The sequence below is a fragment of the Saccopteryx leptura genome, chromosome 5 (assembly GCF_036850995.1).
Source record: "Saccopteryx leptura isolate mSacLep1 chromosome 5, mSacLep1_pri_phased_curated, whole genome shotgun sequence".
NCBI classification, from domain to species: domain Eukaryota; kingdom Metazoa; phylum Chordata; class Mammalia; order Chiroptera; family Emballonuridae; genus Saccopteryx; species Saccopteryx leptura.
This window is the reverse complement of record NC_089507.1, coordinates 113,031,294-113,054,409: the sequence shown is the minus strand read 5'-3', so window position 1 is coordinate 113,054,409 and position 23,116 is coordinate 113,031,294.

Here is a 23,116-nt window from a genome sequence, read left to right as displayed (position 1 = left end):
GAGCTAAATAAAGCCTGCCAGGCTTATATGCCTCTGCTGTGAGGAAACAGGGACACTGGAAGGTAGGCTTCCCCCTCGCTCCTCTAAGGGACGGTTCAGTCTCTTCCAGCCCTGCTCCAGCCACCTATGACCTAACCTTGCCCAGAAAGCTGGGGTTTGCCACTGAAGGCTGAAGGTGCCCAGGGCCATAGGCCCCATCTACGACACTGTGGACGAGCCTAGGTTGTTTCTTCCAAGAAGCAGGTAAACTGATCTCATTTGCACAAGGGCCACTTAACTATGTTTTGCCTGAATAGTCAGGTTTTTTATTCTTCCCTCAAAGATCTCTGTTGTGGGTGTTGATAGACCTATTTTCTGCTGCTTTGCTCAATATATAGTGTTTCCTTTATCCCTTCTACTTCAATGTCCCACTCATATTTCAGGCTGGGACCTACTCTTAATTTAGAGCTCTCTTTCCCCTTTTTGCCAACTTGTATTATGAATTTACCTTTGCCACCCAGCTTAGTGTATCCCAAGGTTCTCTTTACCATGTCACAGTTGCAGAGCTCCAGGGAAAAGCAACCCGGGCTCAACTCTCCAGGCAGAGGGGAACAGAAGCTCCATATCCACGCATGCTGCAAATGGCTTTTCCAGTCTACCTGAATCATTACCAGCCAGAGCAGCAGTCATTGGGACTTGGACATGAGCTGCAAAGTGTAGAATGGTGACAACAATTCCAGTGCCATGCGGACTTTTCCTGGATGTGGACTTTTCCTGGACTCCTGCTCCCTGTGACAGCTCCTGACAGACTGAACTGTGGTTGGGTTGCATTTTTCAGCGATTTGGCATGGTGATGGGGCCAACTTGGACTTGGTGAACATGTTAAGGACACTACTCTTTTATGGATTCTTTCTGTATTGGCCAAAAGTTTGCTTAAAGGCTTTAAATCACTGTAAAAAAAAATAGAAGACTGGATAAAGAAGATGGGGCACATATACACCATGGTATACTATTCAGCTAGAAGAAATGATGACATCGGATCACTTACAGCAGAATGATGGAATCTTGATAACATTATGCGGAGTGAAATAAGCGAATCAGAAAAACACAAGAACTGCAGGATTCCATACATTGGTGGGACATAAAAGCGAGACTAAGAGACATGGACAGGAGTGTGGTGGTTACGGGGGGTGGGGGGAGGGAAGGAGGAAGAGGAGGAAGGGGAGGGGGAGGGGTACAAAGAAAACTGGATAGAGGGTGACGGAGGACGATCTCTCTTTGGGGGATGGGTATGCAACAGAACTAAATGACAAGATAACCTGGAAATGTTTTCTTTGAATATATGTACCCTGATTTATTGATGTCACTCCATTAAAATAAAAATTTATTTATAATAATAAAAAAAAAGAAATCAGAGGCATTTTTATACACCAACAATTAATAGTCAGAAAGAGTAACTGAGGAAACAATCCCCTTCACTATTACAACCAAAAAATTGAAGTACCTAGGAGTACATTTAACCAAAAATACTAAAGACTTGTACTCGGAAAATTATAAAACATTGATAAAAGAAATCAAGGAAGATACAAACAAGTGCAAGCATATACTTTTCTCATGGTTAGGAAGAATAAATATCATTAAAATGTCTATATTACACAAAGCAATTTATAAAGTCAATGCAATACCAATTAAAATACAAATGACATACTTCAAAGATATAGATCACATATTCCAAAACTTTATATGGAACCAAAAGAGAACACGAATAGCCTCAGGAATCTTAAAAAAGAAGAATAAAGTGGGAGGTATCACACTTCCTGATATCAAGTTATACTACAAGGCCATTGTACTCAAAACAGCCTGGTACTGGCATAAGAACAGGCATATAGATCAATGGAACAGAACAGAGAACCTAGAAATAAACCCACAGCTCTATGGACAACTGATATTTGACAAAGGAGGTAGGAAAATACAATGGAGTAAAGACAGGTTCTTCAACAAATGGTATTGAGAAAATTGGACAGCTACCTGCAAAAATGAAACTAGACCACCAACTTACACCATTCACAAAAGTAAACTCAAAATGGATAAAAGATTTAAATGTAATCCGTGAAACCATAAGCATCTTAGATGAAAACATAGGCATTAATCTCTCCGACATCTCTCGGAGCAATATGTTTGCTGATTTATCTCCACGGGCAAGTGAAATAAAAGACAGGATAAACAAATGGGACTATATCAAACTAAAAAGCTTTTGCACAGCCAAAGACAATAAGAACAGAATAAAGAGACAAAACTACACAATGGGAGAACATATTTGACAATGCATCTGATAAGGGGTTAATAGCCAAAATTTTAAAGAATTTGTAAATCTCAACACCAGGAAGACTAACAATCCAATCAAAATATGAACAAAAGAAATGAATAGACACTTCTCCAAAGAGGACATACGGATGGCCAATAGGCATATGAAATAATGCTCAACATCCTAATCATTAGAGAAATGCAAATTAAAACCACAATGAGATATCACTTCACACCAGTCAGAATGGTGCTCATCAACAAAACAACACAGAATAAGTGCTGGCGAGGATGTGGAGAAAAGGGAACCCTCCTGCACTGCTGGTGGGAATGCAGACTGGTGCAGCCACTGTGGAAAACAGTATGGAGATTTCTTAAAAAATTGAAAATTGAACTGCTTTTTGACCCAGCTATCCCACTTTTAGGAATATACCCTAAGAACACCATAGTACTGTTCCAAAAGGAGAAATGCACCCCCACATTTATGACAGCATTATTTACAATAGCGAAGATCTGGAAACAGCCCAAGTGTTCATCAGAGAACTAGTGGATTAAAAAGCTTTGGTACATATATACTATGGAATACTACTCAGCCATTAGAAATGATGACATTGGATCATTTACAATAACATCGATGGACCTTGACAACATTATACGGAGTGAAATAAGTAAATCAGAAAAAATTAAGTACTATATGAATCAATACATTGATGGGACATAAAAATGAGACTCAGAGACATGGAGAAGAATGAGATGGTAATGGGGGCAGGGTTGGGGGGAGGGGGTGAGGAAGGAGGGGGTGGAGGGGAGGGGCATAAAGAAACCAGATAGAAGGTGACAGAAGACAATTTGACTTTGGGTGAGGGGTATGCAACATAATCAAATGTCAATATAATCTGGGGATCTTTTCTCTGAACCTATGTACCCTGATTTATCAATGTGACTGCATTAAAATTAATAATAAAAAAATAGAAGATCGCCTGCAAACTACTACCTTCTTTATTAGGTCTAGCTAATAACACTGTTCTGTCTTTTTTCCAAATAGCTCCAGATATATGGAAAAGATTTATATAGGCGGAAGGGGATCCTCAAACCCCTCAGCGAGATCTTCTGAGCATGGCTTTTAAGATACCTAGAGGCAGAAAAAGCCCAATAGAGATCAGGGGAACTACCAGCTTTTAGGATACACCCTTAAAGGCTCCAATGCCCCAAAGGGGTCTCCTAGGATGCCATCTGGGTCCTGCTTCAATAGTGGAAAGGAAAGTCATTGAGCTAAAGCCTGCCAGGCTTACATGCCTCTACTGTGAGGAAACAGGGACACTGGAATGTAGGCTTCCCCCTCACTCCTCTAAGAGAGGGTTCAGTCTCTTCCAGCCCTGCTCCAGCCACCTATGACCTAACCTTGCCCAGAAAGCTGGGGTTTGCCACTGAAGGCTGAAGGTGCCCAGGGCCATAGGCCCCATCTACGACACTGTGGACGAGCCTAGGGTATTTCTTCCAAGAAGCAGGTAAACTGATCTCATTTGCACAAGGGCCACTTAACTATGTTTTGCCTGAATAGTCAGGTTTTTTATTCTTCCCTCAAAGATCTCTGTTGTGGGTGTTGATAGTCCTATTTTCTGCTGCTTTGCTTAATATATAGTGTTTCCTTTATCCCTCCTACCTCAATGCCCCACTCATATTTCAGGCTGAGACCTACTCTTAATTTAGAGCTCTCTTTCCTCCTTTTGCCAACTTGTATTATGAATTTACCTTTGCCACCCAGCTTAGTGTATCCCAAGGTTCTCTTTACCAGGCCACAGTCACAGAGCTCCAGGGAAAAGCAACCTGGTCTCAACTCTCTAGGCAGAGGAGAACAGAAGCTCCATATCCACGCATGCTGCAAATGGCTTTTTCCAGTCTGCCTGAATCATTACCAGCTAGAAGCAGCGGTCATTGGGACTTGGACGTGAGCTGCAAAGTATAGAATGGTGACAACAATTCCAGTGCCATGCGGACTTTTCCTGTGGGGAACTTTCCTGGACTCCTGCTCCCTGTGACAGCTCCTAACAGACTGAACTGTGGTTGGGTTGCATTTTTCAGCGATTTGGCATGGTGATGGGGCCAACTTGGACTTGGGGAACATGTTAAGGACACTACTCATTCATGGATTCTTGCTGTATTGGCCAAGAGTTTGCTTAAAGGCTGTTAATCACTGTAAAAAAAATAGAGGACTGGATGAAGAAAATGGGGCACATATACACCATGGTATATTATTCAGCTAGGAGAAATGGTGACATCGGATCACTTATAGCGGAATGGTGGAGTCTTGGTAGCATTGTGCGGGGTGAAATAAGCGAATCAGAAAAAAACAGGAACTGCAGGATTCCATACATTGGTGGGACATAAAAGTGAGACTAAGAGGCATGAACAGGAGTGTGGTGGCTATGGGGGGTGGGGGGAGGGAAGAGGGAGAGGGGGAGGGGGAGGGGTACAGAGAGAACTGGATGGAGGGTGGCGGAGGACGATCTCTCTTCGGGTGATGGGTATGCAACAGAACTAAATGACAAGATAACCTGGAAATGTTTTCTTTGAATGTATGTACCCTGATTTATTGATGTCACCCCATTAAAATAAAAATTTATTTATTAAAAAAAAAAATAGAAGAAAGGCTTTTCAGTTGAGGGTCTAATGTGATATGTCTCCTTCCCTGGGGCTCTTCCTGAGTCAGATAGAAGGAAACCCAGGTAGCGTCTGAGCTCTGCACAAACTCATCTGATTGACCAGTCAGTGATTTCACTACTGAACATACTTTCTGCACACTAGGCTCTTAGAGAATTATAAAGAAATCAAAACATAGTAAAAAAAAATCATTCTCATTCTCAAGCAGATGAAGTGCAAACACACACACTTATTTATGAAGCCCAAATAAAGAGCCTCTAGACAACATAAATAACCTTAAAAACAGCTTGCTAGAACTTGTCCTGAACAGATCACAGTTATTTCTATAGGACATTTTTTTCTTGGGCAATGACTGGTATGTGAAGAAGATTTTCATTAGCAGTGGTAACTGTGTTGGTCATGGGAGAGTAAACACAATAATTTTACATAGAAATACTATGACACTGCTTCATTATTATTATTATTATTATTATTATTATTATTAAATGAGAAGTGATGAGGTAGAGACAGACTCCCTCATGCACTCTGACAGGGATCCACCTGGCAAGCCTCCTACAGCAATGCTCTGCCCATCCGGGGCTGCTGCTCCATTTCTTGGCAACCAAACTACTTTAGTACCTGAGGCAAGGCCATGGAGCCATCCTCAGCACCTGGGGCCCAACTTGCTCAAATTGAGCCATGGCTGCAGGAGGGGATGAGAAGGAGGGAGAGAGAGGGGTGGAGAAGCAGATGGGCGCTTCTTTTCTGTGCCCTGACTGGGAATCAAACCCAGGACATTCACAGGCTAGGCCAACACTATACCATTGAGCCAACTGGCCAGGGCCTATGACACTGCTTCTAAACAGAACAGTGTGATAGGTTCCCAGTGTCTTGGCCATCGTCACCCACAGCCAAGCCCCCGTGCTCTGTGGCAGGAGCCCAGGGCCTCTAGGGTTCTGAGTGGAGGAGTGTCAGGAGGGGGCCTGCTAACCAGGAGGTGTCTGTGCATCATCGGGCAACAGAAGCACTTTGGCATCAACCAGTTTGGATTCAGGTCCAAGATCTGTCACCTGTTCATTGTGTGCCAGTGAAACTTTCTGAGCCTCAACTTCCTACTCTGTAAAAACGTGTAAACAGTAACAAAATTTTCACCTGACTGTTGTGTGAGTAATAAACTTAATCAAGTAGCACAGTACGTGACTCCTTAGGTAAGTTTAATAGAACCCCTTAATAAAAGTATATAGTTCTCTTACCATTGTCATTGTAACTGAATTTTTTTTTCCAAAATGAACTTTCAGGAACATTCTTCTTGACAATTCTCTTATTCTATAGTCCCCTTTTTTTCTTATCTCAAGAACTTTGGCCTGACCTGTGCTGGTGCAGTGGATAAAGCTTTGACTTGGAATGCTGAGGTCATTGGTTTGAAACCTTGGGCTTGCCTGGTCAAGGCACAAATGAGAAACAACTGCTATGAGTTGATGCTTCCCTCCCACTTCCCCACTTTCTCTCTCTAAAATCAATAAATAAAATCTTTTTTTAATAAAGAGAACTTTGGTCCCCAAATATTTCATCATCAGTGCTTTCTTCTCTAATAAACCACCCCCATGAGCATATAAACCAGTTCTATAATCTTCTATCTTGAACAGAAAACAAAAACCCAAAACCTTCCCTGGTACTCACACCTCTCAGCAGAAAGCACGCCCAGTTCCCTGCTGTCCTTTAGCATGAGACACTGTGAAGGACTTGTTTGGACCTGCCATCCCCATTTCCTGATCAGCCTTCTCAAATCCTGTTCCTGTCCCCACAATGCCATCCAACCCCCTCTGGTAAAAGTCACACGTAAGTTCCATGTTTCCAAAGCTGATGGTCTTTTCTTATTCGACCCTCAGCCACATTCCACACCTCCTGAAGCGTTTCTCTTCTGGGTTTCCATAACGTCCTATGCTTCATCTTTCTTTTACCTTGCAGCTGCTCCTTTTCCCTCACTTTGGCTGCATGTCTCACATCCAAAGAACCTCTCAACGTTGGAGTAGCATGAGGATCAACCCCATTATCTTCTTCTCTTGGCTGCCCCGATAATATCATCTCATTCCCTGGACTTCCATGGCCTCCATGACTAATGCAGAGACAGATGGATGAGCAGAGAGAGGGCTGGGAATGGTTGTCCATCTCCATCTTTCCTCTGAGTTCCAGATGGCGACTTCCACCTACTCACAAAACATGGCCTTCTGGATGCAGAGAAGGCACATCGAAAAAGAACCTGGATGCCTGACCAGGTGGATGGAACACTGACCTCGGATGCTGAGGACCCAGGTTTGAAACCCTGAGGTCATTGGCTTCAGCGCAGACTTATCCGGCTTGAGCATGGGCTCACCAGCTTGAGCACAAGGTCACCAGCTTGAGCAGGGGATCATCAACATGACTCCATAGTCAATGGCTTGAGCAAGGGGCCACTGGTTCAGCTAGAGCCTCCAGTCCAGGCACATATGAGAAAGCAATCAATGAACAACTAAAGTGCTATAATTCTAAGTTGATGCTTCTCATCTCTCTCCCTTTCTTTTTTTTTTTTTTTTTTTTTCATTTTTCTGAAGCTGGAAACAGGGAGAGACAGTCAGACAGACTCCCGCATGCGCCCGACCGGGATCCACCCGGCACGCCCACCAGGGGGCGACGCTCTGCCCACCAGGGGGCGATGCTCTGCCCATCCTGGGCGTCGCCATGTTGCGACCAGAGCCACTCTAGCACCTGAGGCAGAGGCCACAGAGCCATCCCCAGCGCCCGGGCCATTTTTGCTCCAATGGAGCCTTGGCTGCGGGAGGGGAAGAGAGAGACAGAGAGGAAAGCACGGCGGAGGGGTGGAGAAGCAAATGGGCGCTTCTCCTGTGTGCCCTGGCCGGGAATCGAACCCAGGTCCTCCGCACGCTAGGCCGATGCTCTATCTCTCCCTTTCTATCTCTCTATCCCTGTCTGTCCCTGCCTGCCCCTCTCTCTCTTTCACTAAAAAAATAAAATAAAAAGAACCTGGACATCTCTACCTCTTTTCCCCAGATTCATTCCTCTCCCAGGCTCCGGAAAACCACCAGCATCCACCCAGTGCTCAAGCCATGAACCTGAAAATCACTGAGTCTCCCTTCCCCTCCCCTTCACAGTGTGCAGACTCCACTTGCAAAGCTCATCTTGAAGCTGCTCCAGGTGCCCCAGGTTCATGTGGTCACCACCATCTCAGCCTCCCCTGTCTCCTGCCTACCCTCCTCACCCCATCCCAGCTGTTTTCCACAGAGAAGTCAGATGATGTTTTCAAAAATAAGTCAGACCGTGCTGCTCCTTGTATTAAAATCCTCAAATGACTTTTCACCCCACTTAGAATAGCCTCATTTGACCCAAGGGACCCTGCATGACCTAGTCCGTACCACATTCCCCCAGGTTTATTCCCCACCCCCCACAACATTCCCACCGCACCAACCTCCTTCTGTCCCTCTGTCCTTCTCTGAGCCTCTGCACTTTCTATCCCCTCTAGTTTCCCAGTGATTCTCATATACCTGCTTCTTGTCATCAGGCTTCAAGGCCAGCTTCTCAGACAGGCTTCCACTAACCTGCGTTAATTATGTGCACATACATATCACTATGCGACAGCTCCTTGTCCATTCTCTCTCACAAGGAGGAGGGCCTCCGGGGAGATGCCTGGGTCAGTGGCCAGTGCACAGCAGGCCTTTGTAAGAATTTGTCGAATGACAGCATTGTCTAACAGCTGGTGGTCAGATATCCAAGGATAACACTCTTTATGGGTTGTCAGACGTAGAATTCTCATCCTGTACTTTTTTGTGGGGTAGTATAATGTTGACATTTGCTTTACATTTTAAGGGAAAATGCACACACAAAAAATGCAGTCATTTTGGTATTGTATGTCCCTCTCTCTCACTCAGAATGTGTACAATATTGCAAGGCAAAATTACATAAACACAAGTAAGCCGACTAACACAAGGGTTTACTGCTTTGAATGCTCTTGTTAGTGTGTCCTCAGACAGCCTACCGTGGGAGTGGTCTGTACTCTCCTACTGCTGTAACCAACGAGCAGCCATTGAGCACCCACTGACTGAGACAGCAAAGAAGAATGTCCCTTGCTTGTCCTCAGAGAGCTCAGAGTCACAGAAACAGAGGGGGCCAATCTGTGTCTTTGTAATGCTAGAACAGGCACAGGGGAACTTGAACATCCCAGGCAGGGACGCCCTTCTGAGCCCAACCCATACAGTTGGAGAAAGGCTTCCTGGAGGTCAAACAGCAAGGCGAGGTCTGCAGGCACGACCTGGGAGATGCCAGGGAGTGAGAGGCATGCCAGGTAGAGGGACAGCAGGAGCAATGGTGTCCTTCTGTCCCTCTGTCCTTCTCTGAGCCTCAGCAGGAGCAATGGTGAACGCTTGAGGATTCAAGTGCACAGCAGGTGCATGAAAAGGCTCTGCATGTAACAGAATCAACTCAAGGAGTGGCATTAGTTCGTTAGGGTAGCCACAACAAAGCACCACATGCTGGCCGGTTTGAGCAACAGGACAGTATTTTGTCACTGTTCTGGAGGCTGGAAGTTCTGGATCAAGTTCTGTATCAAGCTATGGGCAGGGTTGGTTTCTAAGGCTTCTCCCCTTTGTGTTGGAGGTGATCATCTCCTTGTAGCTTCCCAGTATTGCCTCTCTGTACCTGTCTGTTTCTAATCTCCTCGTCCAATAAAGACACCAGTCATACTGGACCAGGGTCCACACTCACAATCTCGTGTTGCCCAAATTACTTAAAGACCCTATCTCCTAATGCAGTCATATTCTGAGGTTCCCGAAGGGCTAGAACTTTAACATGTGAAGTTTGAGGGGATGAAAGTCAGCCCTAACAATAGAAAACAACAAAAGAAAGCTTACTGTAAACGTAGCAAGATGTCATATGACAAGATTGCAGTAAGGAAGTAACAAGAACCATCTATGTAACTGCTCACTAAGAAACAGATCCTTCCAGTTACATGTTTCTAAGTAAGCCCTTCTCAAGGGCTTCCATTCCTCCTCTTTTCTGAATTGCATGTCATATTTGCCCCTACCTTTCCTTTATTTTACCCAATAAGAACATATAGAAGTGAAATTATGTAGTGCATAGTATATGACATGCTTTCTTCAATGCAAACATACTATTGAGATTCAAGCATGTTGATGCACATTGCAATAGTTTATTTTCATGCTGAGTAATATGTGTGACCATTGTATGACTGTATTACTATCTGCGCGTCCTACCAGTTATAACCATCGGGATTATTTCCCATAGTCAGCTGTTAGTCACAGGCCAAGTGGGTTTCTGGACTAGCTCTCTTGGTGCACATGTGCTAGAAATTATCTATGAGATATTCTTAGGAGTAGAGTTTCTTGCTCATAGGTTCTACACATGTTGACTTTACAAGTCAGTGCCACATTGTTTTCCAAAATGAAATTTCCCGTGTCACCAAATGCTTGCCAACACCTAGTATTGTTAGACTTTTACATTTTGGGGGGAGTGTGCAATAGTACCTCACTGTTGGTTTCCTTTTCCTTGCCTTGATTATTGAAGAGATGGTGCCCCTTTTCATGTATTTATGGGTGTGACTTGTTTCCTGTTCTGTGAAGTGGATTTTCATGCCTTTTCCTATTTTCCATTTTCTATTGGGTTCTCTGTCTTTTTCTCATTGATTTGTGTAGTAAATTTATGTATTTTATAGATTAATCCTTTGTCTATGATATGTATATAAAATATCCACTCCTGGTTTGTTTCTTATTTATTTATTTTTTTACTCTCTGAATTGTCTATTAATGAGCAAACATTTTTATGTTTTATGTACTTGAATTTATCATTTTTCTTTAGAGTTTGTACTTTTTTGCAACTTATTTTAAAAACATATACCTTCCCTAAGTTTATAATTATGTATATTCTCCTATTTGTCTTCAAAATTAATTTTAGTTTTATCTTTCAATTTTAAGTCTTCAGTTTATCTAGAATAGATTTTTAATGTGTGAGGAAGCAATCCAACGTGATTTTATTTTTTTTCTGTATGGGTATCCAATTGATTCAAAAGCATTTAATGAATTGTGCATCCTTTTTTCACTGATCCGGTCTGCAGTGCTTGTCCAGTCTTAAATAAAGTTTCCATATTTGTATTCATTTGTTCCAGGGTTTTCTATCCTTTCTCACTGGTTTTTCTAATCTTATGCTAACATCAATGGTCTTTATTGCCATGGCTGCCCCAAAAGTCCTGAAATAACAAACCAAGACACTTCTTTAGGAGTTCTTCACCCTCTGCTTTTCTTCATACATTTTAGGGTCTGTTCATCAAGTTCCAGGCAGAGTAGGATGGGGGAGATCCTTTGGCACCTCAATTTAATAAATTAATGAGCATGGAGAAAATTGAAATGAAATCTTTCCATTTGTGAACACAATATGTCTTTCCATTTATTTAGCCTTTCTTCAGTGTCAATCCACAAAATCTTAAAGGTTGTAAAGAGTTCACTTATTCCAGAAGAGTTCTATCTTGTTCCTTTTCTACTTCTGTTGCTACTGTAAGTGACATCTCTCTTCAAAACTATCATTTTCTAACTGGTTTTGCTGGTGTATAAAAATGCATTTGGTGCTTGTGCTTTGATTTGGTATTCGGCAACCCAGCCAAACTGTCATATTGACTTTCATGATTTTTTTCTATAGATTCTTCTGCTGTTTCTATATAGACAAGATCATCAATAAGCAATAAAAGATTTATTTCTTCCTTTCTAATACCCATGTGGGAGACATAAAGGAAAAATATTTTGGAGTTGTAATTGAAAGCCCTGAGGTGTGTTGGATAAGAGAGGTAGACAAAGGGACAGAATCCAGGATTCTACATGAAAAGATGACAAAAGAGGAAATGCCTTAAATTCAGTAAAAACAAAGAATATACACACAGGCTCATAAATTAAATTTGTTTTCTTCTGTATGGAATTACTAAGCTGTATAGACTGGAACCCTGTCCTTAACTTTTCTCATCACCAGCTTTTATAAATGATATTAATAGTGATTGCAAGGTAATCTCTACAAAACAAGACCATATGGGTTTATTTTTCTGGAGCTTTGGAAATTCCTAGGAGCAGTATTGGTATCACTGTATCACCCACAGTTCTCCTCTTAGAACTATACCAAATCACTTTGGTCAGCTTCAAAATAGTGAATTTTGGTGTTTTCATATATTCACTATCGAGGTTATACATATTTGTAAGTATTGCATTTTCAAAGGTCAAAAATCTTCCCTCCTGGTCCTGGTCGGTTGGTTAAGTGGTAGAGCGTCGACCTGGCATGCGGAAGCCCTGGGTTCGATTCCCGGCCAGGGCACACAGAAGAGGGGCCCATCTGATTCTCCACCCTTCCCCCTCTCCTTTCTCTTTACCTCTCTCTTCCCTTCCCTCAGCCAAGGTTTCACTGGAGCAAAGTTGGCCTGGGTGCTGAGGATGGCTCTATGGCCTCTGCCTGAGGCATTAGAATGGTTGCAATGGAGCAATGACCCAGATAGGTAGAGCATTGCCCCCTCGTGGGAATGCCAGGTGGATCCTGGTCGGGTGCATGCGGGTGTCTGTCTCTCTGCCCGCTTCTCACTTCAGAAAAAAAAAAATCCTCCCTCCTAAGAAAAGCTGAGAGAACAATGTGAGCCAAGAAAAGCGGGTCAGTCTTAGGTCAGTGAAGATACACCATGAAGAGAGGGGACCACCCTTGAGAGGACCCTGGAGCAGTGGAGATCTTAGCAGAGATGTGGAAATGTTTCTTAGAGGAGGCATGAGCTGTTGAACTACTTGAGGAAATGCAGAGGAGGAGAACATGGCTTTTCCTCCTAAGATTGAAGATGTAGAAATCTGGATTAGAAAGTGTGAGGTTGACAGGCACTTAAATATTCTTAGACCCAATACAATAAACATAAAATAAATGAAAGGTAAAAAGCTAATGTGTTTAACAAGAAAACTCGACAGAAACAGTACTTAGTAAAATTGTCAGGTAAGAAAATGCATCTATTTTTTTTGAAGTGCCTAAAAAAAAAGACGTTCCTTTTTTCTGTAATTTGAGGTTTGTTTTCTCAGCTGACTGGGTTTGTCTCAGGGTACCCTGGAGGTCTGGAGTGACATCACCATCTGGACAGCCTCTGAAAACATGTTGAGTAATTTTAATAAACAGAGATTTTTGAACATGCTCTCTTACTTACAGCTGACCATTGGAGCCCACTGCGCAGAAATCCTGTGTAGACAGCCTGTTTTGCAATTTGTTTTTAAAAACAGGGGCCAGGAGGAGTCTGTTTAGTGGGTGTACACTGTGAATCACAGTTTCAAAGGGAAACAACACTACACATCGCAGCCAAGTCATCTGTAAGGCTGGATTGCTGACAGAGGTCTAGGAAGCAGCAGGAAACAACCAACCAGAGAAAGCGTTGAGTGCCTGATAGGAGCTGAAGAAACCACGAGGCATGAACCCAGGATGAGACAGGCGCGCAAGGGGGCAGGGAGGGACTCCCAGGGGCAGTCTCGTGTTTTATTTTTTAATTTTATCTAGAAGTTAAATGTAATGGAGTGACATCGATCCATAAGAGTACCTAGGTTTCAGATGAACATCTCTACAGCATTTGAACTATTGATCGTGTTGTGTGCCCATCACCCACAGTCAAATCATTTTCTGTTACCGTATAACTGTCCCTCTTGACTCTCCTCCGCCCTGCCCCTCCCCCGATAACCACTTCACTTTTATCTGTGCCCACGAATCTCAGTTTTAGGTCCCACCTAGGTGTGAGACTTTGTTTTGAAAAGCTGCCAGACAGGGATGATCTGAGCCTGAAAGCGTGAGAGGCTGGGTGGCGTCGGCAGGCTCCTGTGTCTGGTGCACAGCGGCCTTTTCCCTCCTCCCCCCTCTGAATGTGGGAACAAATTCTGTGTTTTATTGTTTTCATTAATGCCATCAACACAAATCTCTTGGCATAATTACTTTCCAATATTTCATGGTCTTTTCTTAAACAACAACAAATACTTGTTGAGCTTTCTCCCTTCAAAATGTATCAGTGTTTCCATAAGCTACACAAAGGCAAGATGTTTTACCTCTTCTGTTCATGAATGCATTCACAGAACCTAGGAGACTGCCCAGCATGGAGCAGGTGCTCCTTAGATGTTTCTCGAGTGACTGGACAGGTGAACACACACCTGCTGCACATTGGCAGGCAATATTCTAAGTGCTTTAGCTTTAGTGATTCTCTTCATCTCCATCACAATCTGGCAGGGCAGGCACTTACTATTAGCCTTGATTACAGAGAAGCCACCTTCCTCCCAGAGAACTGAATTAGCTTGTCCAAGGCCATGTGCTTGTAAGGGGTAGAGAGGCAGCATCACACCCGGGCCATTTGACTCCAGAATCCACCTCTCCACACTGTTGGTCTTCAAGCTTCATATTTTTCCTTTTAGTTTTTCCTCCATCACCCTACATTTAATTTTCTATAATGCTCTTCTTTTAATTAATTAATTTATTATTATTTTATTTAAAGTATTTTTATTTTTCAATGACAGTTTACATGCAATACTATTTTGTATTGGATTTAGATGTACAGCACAGTGGTTAGACAATCATGTACTTTACGAAGTGTTCCCCTGATGTTTCCAGTACCCACTTGACCATACATAGTTATTACAATAGTATTGACTATATTCTCTAAACTGTACTTTATGTCCCTGTGACTATTTTGTAACTGCCAGTTTGTAGTTCTTAACCCCTTCACCTTTTTTCAGCCAGTCTACCACCCGCCCTCCTCTCTGGCAACCATCAGTCTGTTCTCTGTGTCTATGAGTCTGTTTCTATTTTGTTTGTTCGTTTATTTTGCTCTCTAGATTCCACATATAAGTGAAATCATATGATATTTGTCTTTCTCTGCCTGGCTTATTTCACTGAGCATAATACCACCTAGGTTTATCCATGTTGTCACAAATGATAGGATTTTATTCTTTTTCTTATGATGGAGTGATACTCCATTGTATATATTTATCATTGTTTTTTATCCATTTGTCTAGGGAAGCACTTACGTTGCTTCCAGATCTTGGCTATTGTAATAACACTGCAATAAACATAGGGGTGCATATATTCTTCTGAATTGGTGTTTTGAGTTTCTTCAGATAGATAACCAGAGTGAAATTACTGGGTCATAGGTTATAATGCAATTCTAACAGGTCAAACTAGTTCATACCGCAGCCTTCTCTACATGCAAAGGAAAAGCTTTATTTTGCTCTTTTTAAAAATTATTATTGATTTGAGAGAGAGAGAGAAACATGGATTTGTCGTTCCACTTATTCATGCACTCACTGGTTGATTCTTGTGTGTGCCCCGATAGGGACTGAACTTGCAGCCTTGGTGCATTGGGATGACACTCTCACTAAATAAGCTACCCCACCAGGGCTTATTTTGCTCTTTTAAAAACATATATTATTCAATGTTCTTATCACTTATGCCAAAGGGCCTCAAATTTGTGCAGATGCAGAAAAAAAAATTAAGGCCAGAGAGTAAAAGTATTACCTTGAGATCTTAAATTTACATTTTTTTTGAGACAATATAAGCTATCATGACTTTTTAGAAATAAAAACACATTTAGCCCTGGCCAGTTGGCTAGTGATAGAGTGTCGGCCCCATGTGTGCTTATCCCAGGTTCAATTCCCAGTCAGGGCACACAAGAGAAGCGCCTATCTGCTTCTCCACCCCTCCCCCTCTTGCTTCTCTCTATATATCTTTTCTCCTTCCCTCTTGCAGCCAAGGCTCAATTAGAGCGAGTTGGCCCCAGGTGCTGAGGATGGCTCCATGGCTTCCACCTTAGGCACTAAGAAAAGCTTGGTTGCTGAGCAACAGAGCAACACCTCAGATGGGCAGAGCATTGCCCCCTAGTGGGTTTGCTGGATGGATTCTGGTTGGGGCACATGCAGGAGTCTGTCTCTGCCTCCTTGCCTCTCACTGAATTAAAAAATAATATAAAGTAAAAATAACAAAAAAAACCCATATTTATCTTCAGGTTTGCTCTGTGACACAGCACAGGAAATCATTTTAAGAAGAAAGTAATATGAGGCAAAATGAAGCAGGCCATAAAATTATAAATCTTACTTTTCAATTCTTCATTTTTATATAGTCTTACTAGTCAGAGGCGGATTTAATGGCAGGCACACCAGGTGCATGCCCTGGGCCCCGACTTCTGAAGGGCCCTGCAAAACCCCAACTTTACACTTTTTTCTAATGACACCAAGTTTGGTCTCATATGTGCAGTTTTAACATTAATAGTACATAATATTTTCATTTATTTAAAAATATGGTTAACATGTATTTTTATTTTCTTCTGTGCCGAGGGCCTCAACCCACCTTAATCTGCTTCTGGGCTCCCACAGTCACTCCCGCAGACCCCACGGTCCCGCCCAGCCTGTCCTCACACATCCTGGAGTTGGGGAGGTTTTTTCCCTGGGAGAACATTTTGGTTTTAGGGAAAGGCAGCAAGCCCTTCTCTGGGACACGATCTTGGTCCCTTCCAACTGTGCAAGCATGGGCAACTGCTTGGCCTTCAGTGCCTTAGTGCCCTCACAGGGTCACGGTCAGGTGCTCACGTGAGAAGCAGTGAGCTCAGCATTGCTGCTCTCTGTTGTCCTCAGCCTCAAGCCCAGAGCTCTGCTACCAAGGGTCCACACCAACCATGTTCCCCTCAATCACCATCCTGGGCAAAACTAGAACTCTTCCTCCTTTCTCCCCTTCATCCAGCATCACAAGACCAAGACCCCCTCCAGATTTTATCTATCCCTTTCCCCATCCTCACCACCACCACCTTCTTTCAGACTTTAATAGAGTCAAGAAAGCATTGCAACAGCAGCTTAACAAAATGTGACTTTTCATCTTGGCCCCTTCCTTTCTGAATACTCTCCATTCTGCAGAAGCGTAGAGACAGGCTACCAGTACACCCTGCCTGCAGGAAAAGACAACACTCAGCACTTTAGAAAGACATGGTAGGCCCCTCTTGGGAATGAGTTAGTGCCCCTCTTCTAGGTCTAAGCATCACAGTGGTGGATGTCACTGCTCTTGCCTTCTACTCAGCCCTGAGGGGTGGGGCTCAGGATGTGGACCCACCTAGAAGACAGAGAGGGTACCCTGCCCCGGTCATTCCCAGTGTCTCACCCATCTGCTTAGTGATCCAGGGTCTTTGGTTTTTGATACTTCATACATACTATACCATCTATTTTGGAATGGCTGTCTCTCTTGCTGTCATCTTGGCCAATCCTTATTTATCCATCAAGAAATATATTACTTTCATCCCTAGCCAGATAGCTCAGTTAGTTAGAGCATTGTCCAGAAGTACATAGATTGTTGGTTTGATCCCCATCAGGGCACATGCAGGAACAAATCAATGTTCCTGTCTCTGACTCCCCCTTCCTCTCTCTCTAAAGTTAATTAAAAAAAAATTTTTAAAGAAGTATATCGACTTTTACCCCCTCATATCTGACTTACAGCTCACATCACTGAATGTTCACAGATTTTCCCCCCTAACTTTAGTTCCTCAATTTGATCATGTCTTGCCTGACTGGTGGTGATGCAATGAATAGAGCATGTTCTACCAGGAACACTGAGGTCCCTGGTTTGAAACCCCAAGGTCATCAGCTTGAGTGTGGACTTGCTAGCTTGAGCAAAGAATCATCGACATAATCCCAAGGCTTTGAAGCCCAAGGTTGCTGGCTTGAGCAAGGGGTCACTGGCTCAGTTTGAGCCCCTCCAACACTTGCATCCTATCAGGGTATGTATGAGAATCAATTAGTGAACAACTAAAGTGAAGTGACAACGAGTTGATAATTTTCACACTCCTCCTTCTCTCTTTCTCTATCTCAAAGAAAGAAAAGATTATGTTTTCTTCATCTTTTGACATCCAACTCCTAGGAAATGACATAGTAAGTTCTCAGTAAATATTTGATGAATGGATAACTGAGTGAAAGCAATGTTGTTTCTTTCCCTTATACATAAGACACAGTTTTAAACCTAGAATTCTGGGAAAGTAGGAAATAGTTCTTTTCCAAAGGCAATTTCCCAGGGATTTGAAACAATTTCCCAGATAAATCTCACACTGACCACTTAAACTAGATGAAGATTCCTTTGAATTCCCGCTTTGACTTTGTGTGTGGGGACCAAGCCCTAGAGCATCTGACAAGAAGGGCCGGCCACATTGGAACCTTTCATTGGGTTGTCCTGTAAGGTGAATCTGGGGCTCTGGGCTGACTCAAAAAAATGCAAAACTTCTTGCTATTTTAGAGTTTGAGTGAAACAAAAGGAGGTTTTGAAAGCAACTGTCTGGCAAAATGTAGAATAATAATTCCTAGCAGTGGCTCTTCCTCAACAAGGGTGTAGTAAGACCATGCAGAACGTAAGGATTTAAACCTCATGGCAAACGAGTGCTCTCTATAATAATAAATTAAGGGTAAGTGCATGTGGTGTATGCTTGGAGACAGGACTGTAAGTGCTTCATCCCCATTCACTCATTGTATCCTCACAGCCATCATGACATGTGACAGAATTTCTGTTACCAACCTACCATACTTACAGGTGAGCAGACTGAGCCCTGGAATTGACACCCGTTGGATCCTTAGTGCCCTGGCTGAGACAAAAATAAAGAGGGGGCAGCCTTTTGAGAATCACATTGCTTTTTAAAAAGTCTTAATATTGCTTTATAAAAATTCCAAATAGTATGAGCTCTTCAGACCTAGAATTCTGAAGCCTAACATTTGACAAGGTTGACCCCCCCGATAAACACACAGGGAGGCAGAACAGTGTGAATGCAGCACACGTTGTCCTCACACCCAAGGGGAGGTCTCCTGTAACCAGAACAATATGACTCATGTGTCCATGGGGCAGAGTGGGTTAAAGCATAGCCAGTGTATCTGGGTGCTGCAAGGACCAATGTCTCCCGACGAAGGGTCTGGACAGACACCCCAGTGCCCACTGTCCAAATCTTACCGGATTCATCTCATGGCACTTATACATTTCTTTCTGCATATTCAATTCCCTTGGTGAGTGGGAATTTCTACCTGCATCTTCAATTCATACCTACCAGCCTTTGCAAAAAAGAAGCAAACATACTTTGTGATTTAGTTCAGTGGACTCAGATTTGGGCTTTCCTGTCTATTGCATGCATTGTCCTGAAGGAAGAGAACTTGGCTTCAGAGTCTCATGGGTGAGAGAATGAAGATATAAAACTTGAGTGGCCTCCACAGTACAGCAAAGGCTAAAGACACTTGAGGTAGAGAAGCTGCAGTACCAGCACCATCAACAGCTAGACCTTCTGGTCTCTCTCTCTCTCTTTCTTTTTTAGGTGAGAGGAGGGAGATAGTGAGGCAGACTCCTGCATGCACCCCAACCATGATCCACCTGGCAATGCCACTTGGGGTCAATGCTAGAGTACTGAGCTACTTTTAGCATCTGGGGCTGATGTGCTCCAAATGAGCTATCCTCAACGCATGGGACCCCTCTCAAACCAATTGAGCCACTGGCTGCCAGAGGGAAAGAGGGAGCAAAGGGGAGGAAGAAGGGGGAGGAAAGCAAATGGTTGCTTTCTCTTGTGTGCTCTGACCAGGAATCGAACCTGCGATGTCCATACACCAGGCTGATGCTCTATCCACTGAGCCACTGACCAGAGCCTCTGGTTTCTCATAAATGGTGTATATTTATTACTATCTCAATAGTTGGTATTTGAAGCTCCAGAAAACCCAGTTTTTTCATTGGATAAAAAAAAAGCAATTAGAACATAAATACATGAGAGAGTTCAGAAGCAGATACCTCATCATATTTTCAGAATACCAAGTACGGCACTTGACTTGGTTTGGAGTTGCCTATTACACCAACAACTTCCTTCCGGGCGAGGCAGGCCCTGCCTTCTGGGCTTCCAGGTCCTCAGAGGCACCCACTAGGCTCCCTGAAAGCCAAAGCCACACAACGTCAGCTCACAACACTGTATAAATATTTGCTCCCAAGAACATGTCTTAAATGCTTGTGCAACCCTTTTTCTAGCAGTTGGTCAGATGAAAAGGAGAATTAATGTACATTTTAAAAGATTCCTTCTGAGATCCCCATCAATTGCCTTCTTCACAACACACTTAATGGCTTTTCCCTCCTACTCTCTCCCTCCAAGTTCCCTCCTTCCCAGCTCCTCTAATAAAAAGCACTCTGAGTATTTAGCTCCATTGGCAAGGAGAATTAAATTACAATTTGCCACCTGGTGTTGTCTTACTTAACATATTTCCAAGTGGCTCATAAATCTCTCTCTTTGGAATTCAGAGTGTAAATACTAGAAAGGGAGAAAGGGCAGAAAAAGAGAGAAAGACAGGGAAGTGAGCAAATTTATATACCCCCCCCCCCCCCCGCAGTCAGCTTTCTTTTTAATACATTTTAGTCTGCATTTCTTTTTTTCCCTCCCTTTGCCTTTACAGCTGTCTGTCAACATATCGTGGTTCACTTTTCACAGTCTCACTGTATCGCAGGTTTTAAAATTGTGAACATCTAATGTTGTATCGTGGATTTTTCACTATATTGCAGGATTTTGTGGTATATAGGTATTTTTACATATTTATTATTTTAATTATTTTTTGAGGTAAAATAAGCATTTTCTAGTGTGGAAAGGTTAATAACAGTGTGGGAACGATTTATAAGAGTGTAGGGAGGGTATATAAAGCCTTAAAATATATATAAATAATAAAATAAATATAAGGTCGCTACTTCGTGGATTTTCATTTATCACGGGGTATTCTGTAACCTGACCCCCATAATAGATGAGGGACCACTGTATTTTCTGTGCCTCTTCTCTCAACATACATCTTTTTCTCCTCTTTTTGTCCTCCAGGATTCTATTCCAAAAAGAAACCCGTGTGTTCCCCATGACAATATCATACTTGTGTTCAAAATAGGATGGTCTGCGTGTTTTCATTGAATTTGATCCCAGAAGCTCTGAGATACTGCCCATCTTAACCCTGTTTTAAAATTTTCAGGATTCCTTTCCCCTCCTCTCACTCATTTATTCAGCAAACATTTGCTGAGAACCTATTCTGGCCTAGCACTGTGCTCTCTTCTTTTCCCTATTATTTTTGGACCTATTTTTAGCTCAATTATGAAACATCAGGAGTAAGTAAAATGGTAAAATACCTCCTCTCAACAAAGTCTGTTCTTTCCAACCATAAGTCACTCTTCCCTCTGCAGCCTTCAGCAATAAAATGAGGAATTATAATTAGCAAAAAGTTCTGTAAGACTTGACAAGGTATAAATAATTATTTCTACTATAATGGGTTTTTAATTTAATTTTTGTTTGTTTATTTAATTCAGTGAGAGGAAGGGAGGCAGAGACAGACTCCTGTCTGTGCCCTGACTGGGATCCACCTGGCAACGCCCATCTGGGGCAGATCCTCAAATGAACTGAGCTATTTTTAGTGCCTGAGGGCCAAAGCTTGAACCATGAGTGAGGGGAATAGGGAGAGAAGGGGGAGGGGGAGGGTAAGAGAAGCAGATGGTCGCTTCTCCTGTGTGCCCTGACTGGGAATCGAACCCGGGACATCCACACACCAGGTCCATACTCTAAAAACTGAGCCAAAAAGGCAGGGCCTCTTAGCACTTCTTTTGTTTTTTCTTTATTTTTTTTGTATTTTTCTGAAGTGAGAAGCAGGGAGGCAGACAAACAGACTCCCGCATGCACCCAACAGAGATCCACTTGGCGTGCCCACCAAGGGGTGTTGCTCTGCTCCTCTGGGGTGTTGCTTTGTTGCAACCAGAGCCACTCTAGCACCTGAGGCAGAGGCCATGGAGCCATCCCCAGTGCCCGGGCCATCTTTGCTCTAATGGAGCCTCGCTGCGGGAGGGGAAGAGAGAGACAGAGAGGAAGGAGAGGGGAAGGGGTGGAGAAGCAGATGGGCGCTTCTCCTGTGTGCCCTGGCCGGGAATCAAATGCGGGACTTTCACATGCCGGGCAATGCTCTACTGCTGAGCCAACCATCCAGAGCCTTAGCACTTCTTTATCTAGGTAGTTTGGGCATTAATGAGAAGAAGGCTTATGTATTGTTATCTAAATGAATAGTTCTTTGAAAAAAAAGTGCATGTAATATAATGAGTAATGGATCCTTGCATCTCTAGTCTCTCCATCTGGATAAAAATTTAATCTGTGCCAGGAACAATCAATGAAACAGGGGCAGCGACCTATCCAAAGCTATATAGTAGAATATATGATATTTTTTAGGAATCTCATGCCATGTGATGTTTTTCACTGTGAAAATATCACCTCACACAAACGGTGCTTGGTAAAACTGAGCAAACAGGGATTAGCTCATATATAAAAGTCAATTCAAAACGTATCAACAGAAATGCAACAGGAAAAGTCTCATGCAGTTAAAGCCACAATTATGGATAGTCTGGTAGAAACACTTGCTTTCAAAAAGCTAAATTCTAAACAGCAAAGAATTTACTGATTTTGTGGACCTTCAAAAACAACTAAATGTTAGAGGAGATTCAAGATGTCAGTGGTAGGTACAAGTTTACACTCACCTCCTCCCAGGACCAAACTGGCATTACAACTAAAATATAGAACAACCAACCTGAATAACCAACTGAAGCCTAGCTGAACAAAAGTCTATAACCAAGGACTTACAGAAGAAGCCACACTGAGACTGGTAGGAAGGGCAGAGAAGGAAAAAGGGCTGGTCTCACTGCCCTTTAGCCACTAATGGTAGCTAAAATTCTGGAGGGATATCTCAGCTGCAAACCGAGAGGAGCTGGGGTCTCACCCCCACACAGGGCTTCCCAGCCCAGAACACCTGAGCTGTAGAGAGACGTCCTTGTAACATCTGGCTGTGAAAACTGGCAGGGGTTCTGTCTGCCAGGGAATGATGGGAATCTGCTAGAGACCCAGATGCCTTCCTAAAGGGCCTGCACACAAGATTTCATTCTCTGCCCCTCGCCTTGGTCCCTGGTGGAGGGAGAGTAGAGCAGACTAGAGTCATGTGAGGACAGTCTAAGATTTGTGGCTCTGAGGAGAGAGGTGAAAGGACAGCTGTCAGGGTCCCTATGCTGAGCTCCTCTCCCACCTACAGAAGCTATCTTTCCTGGGTGGAGCACTCCCCTCTATACAACATCAGCCTGGAAGGATGCAACAACCTCGACTTCTGGA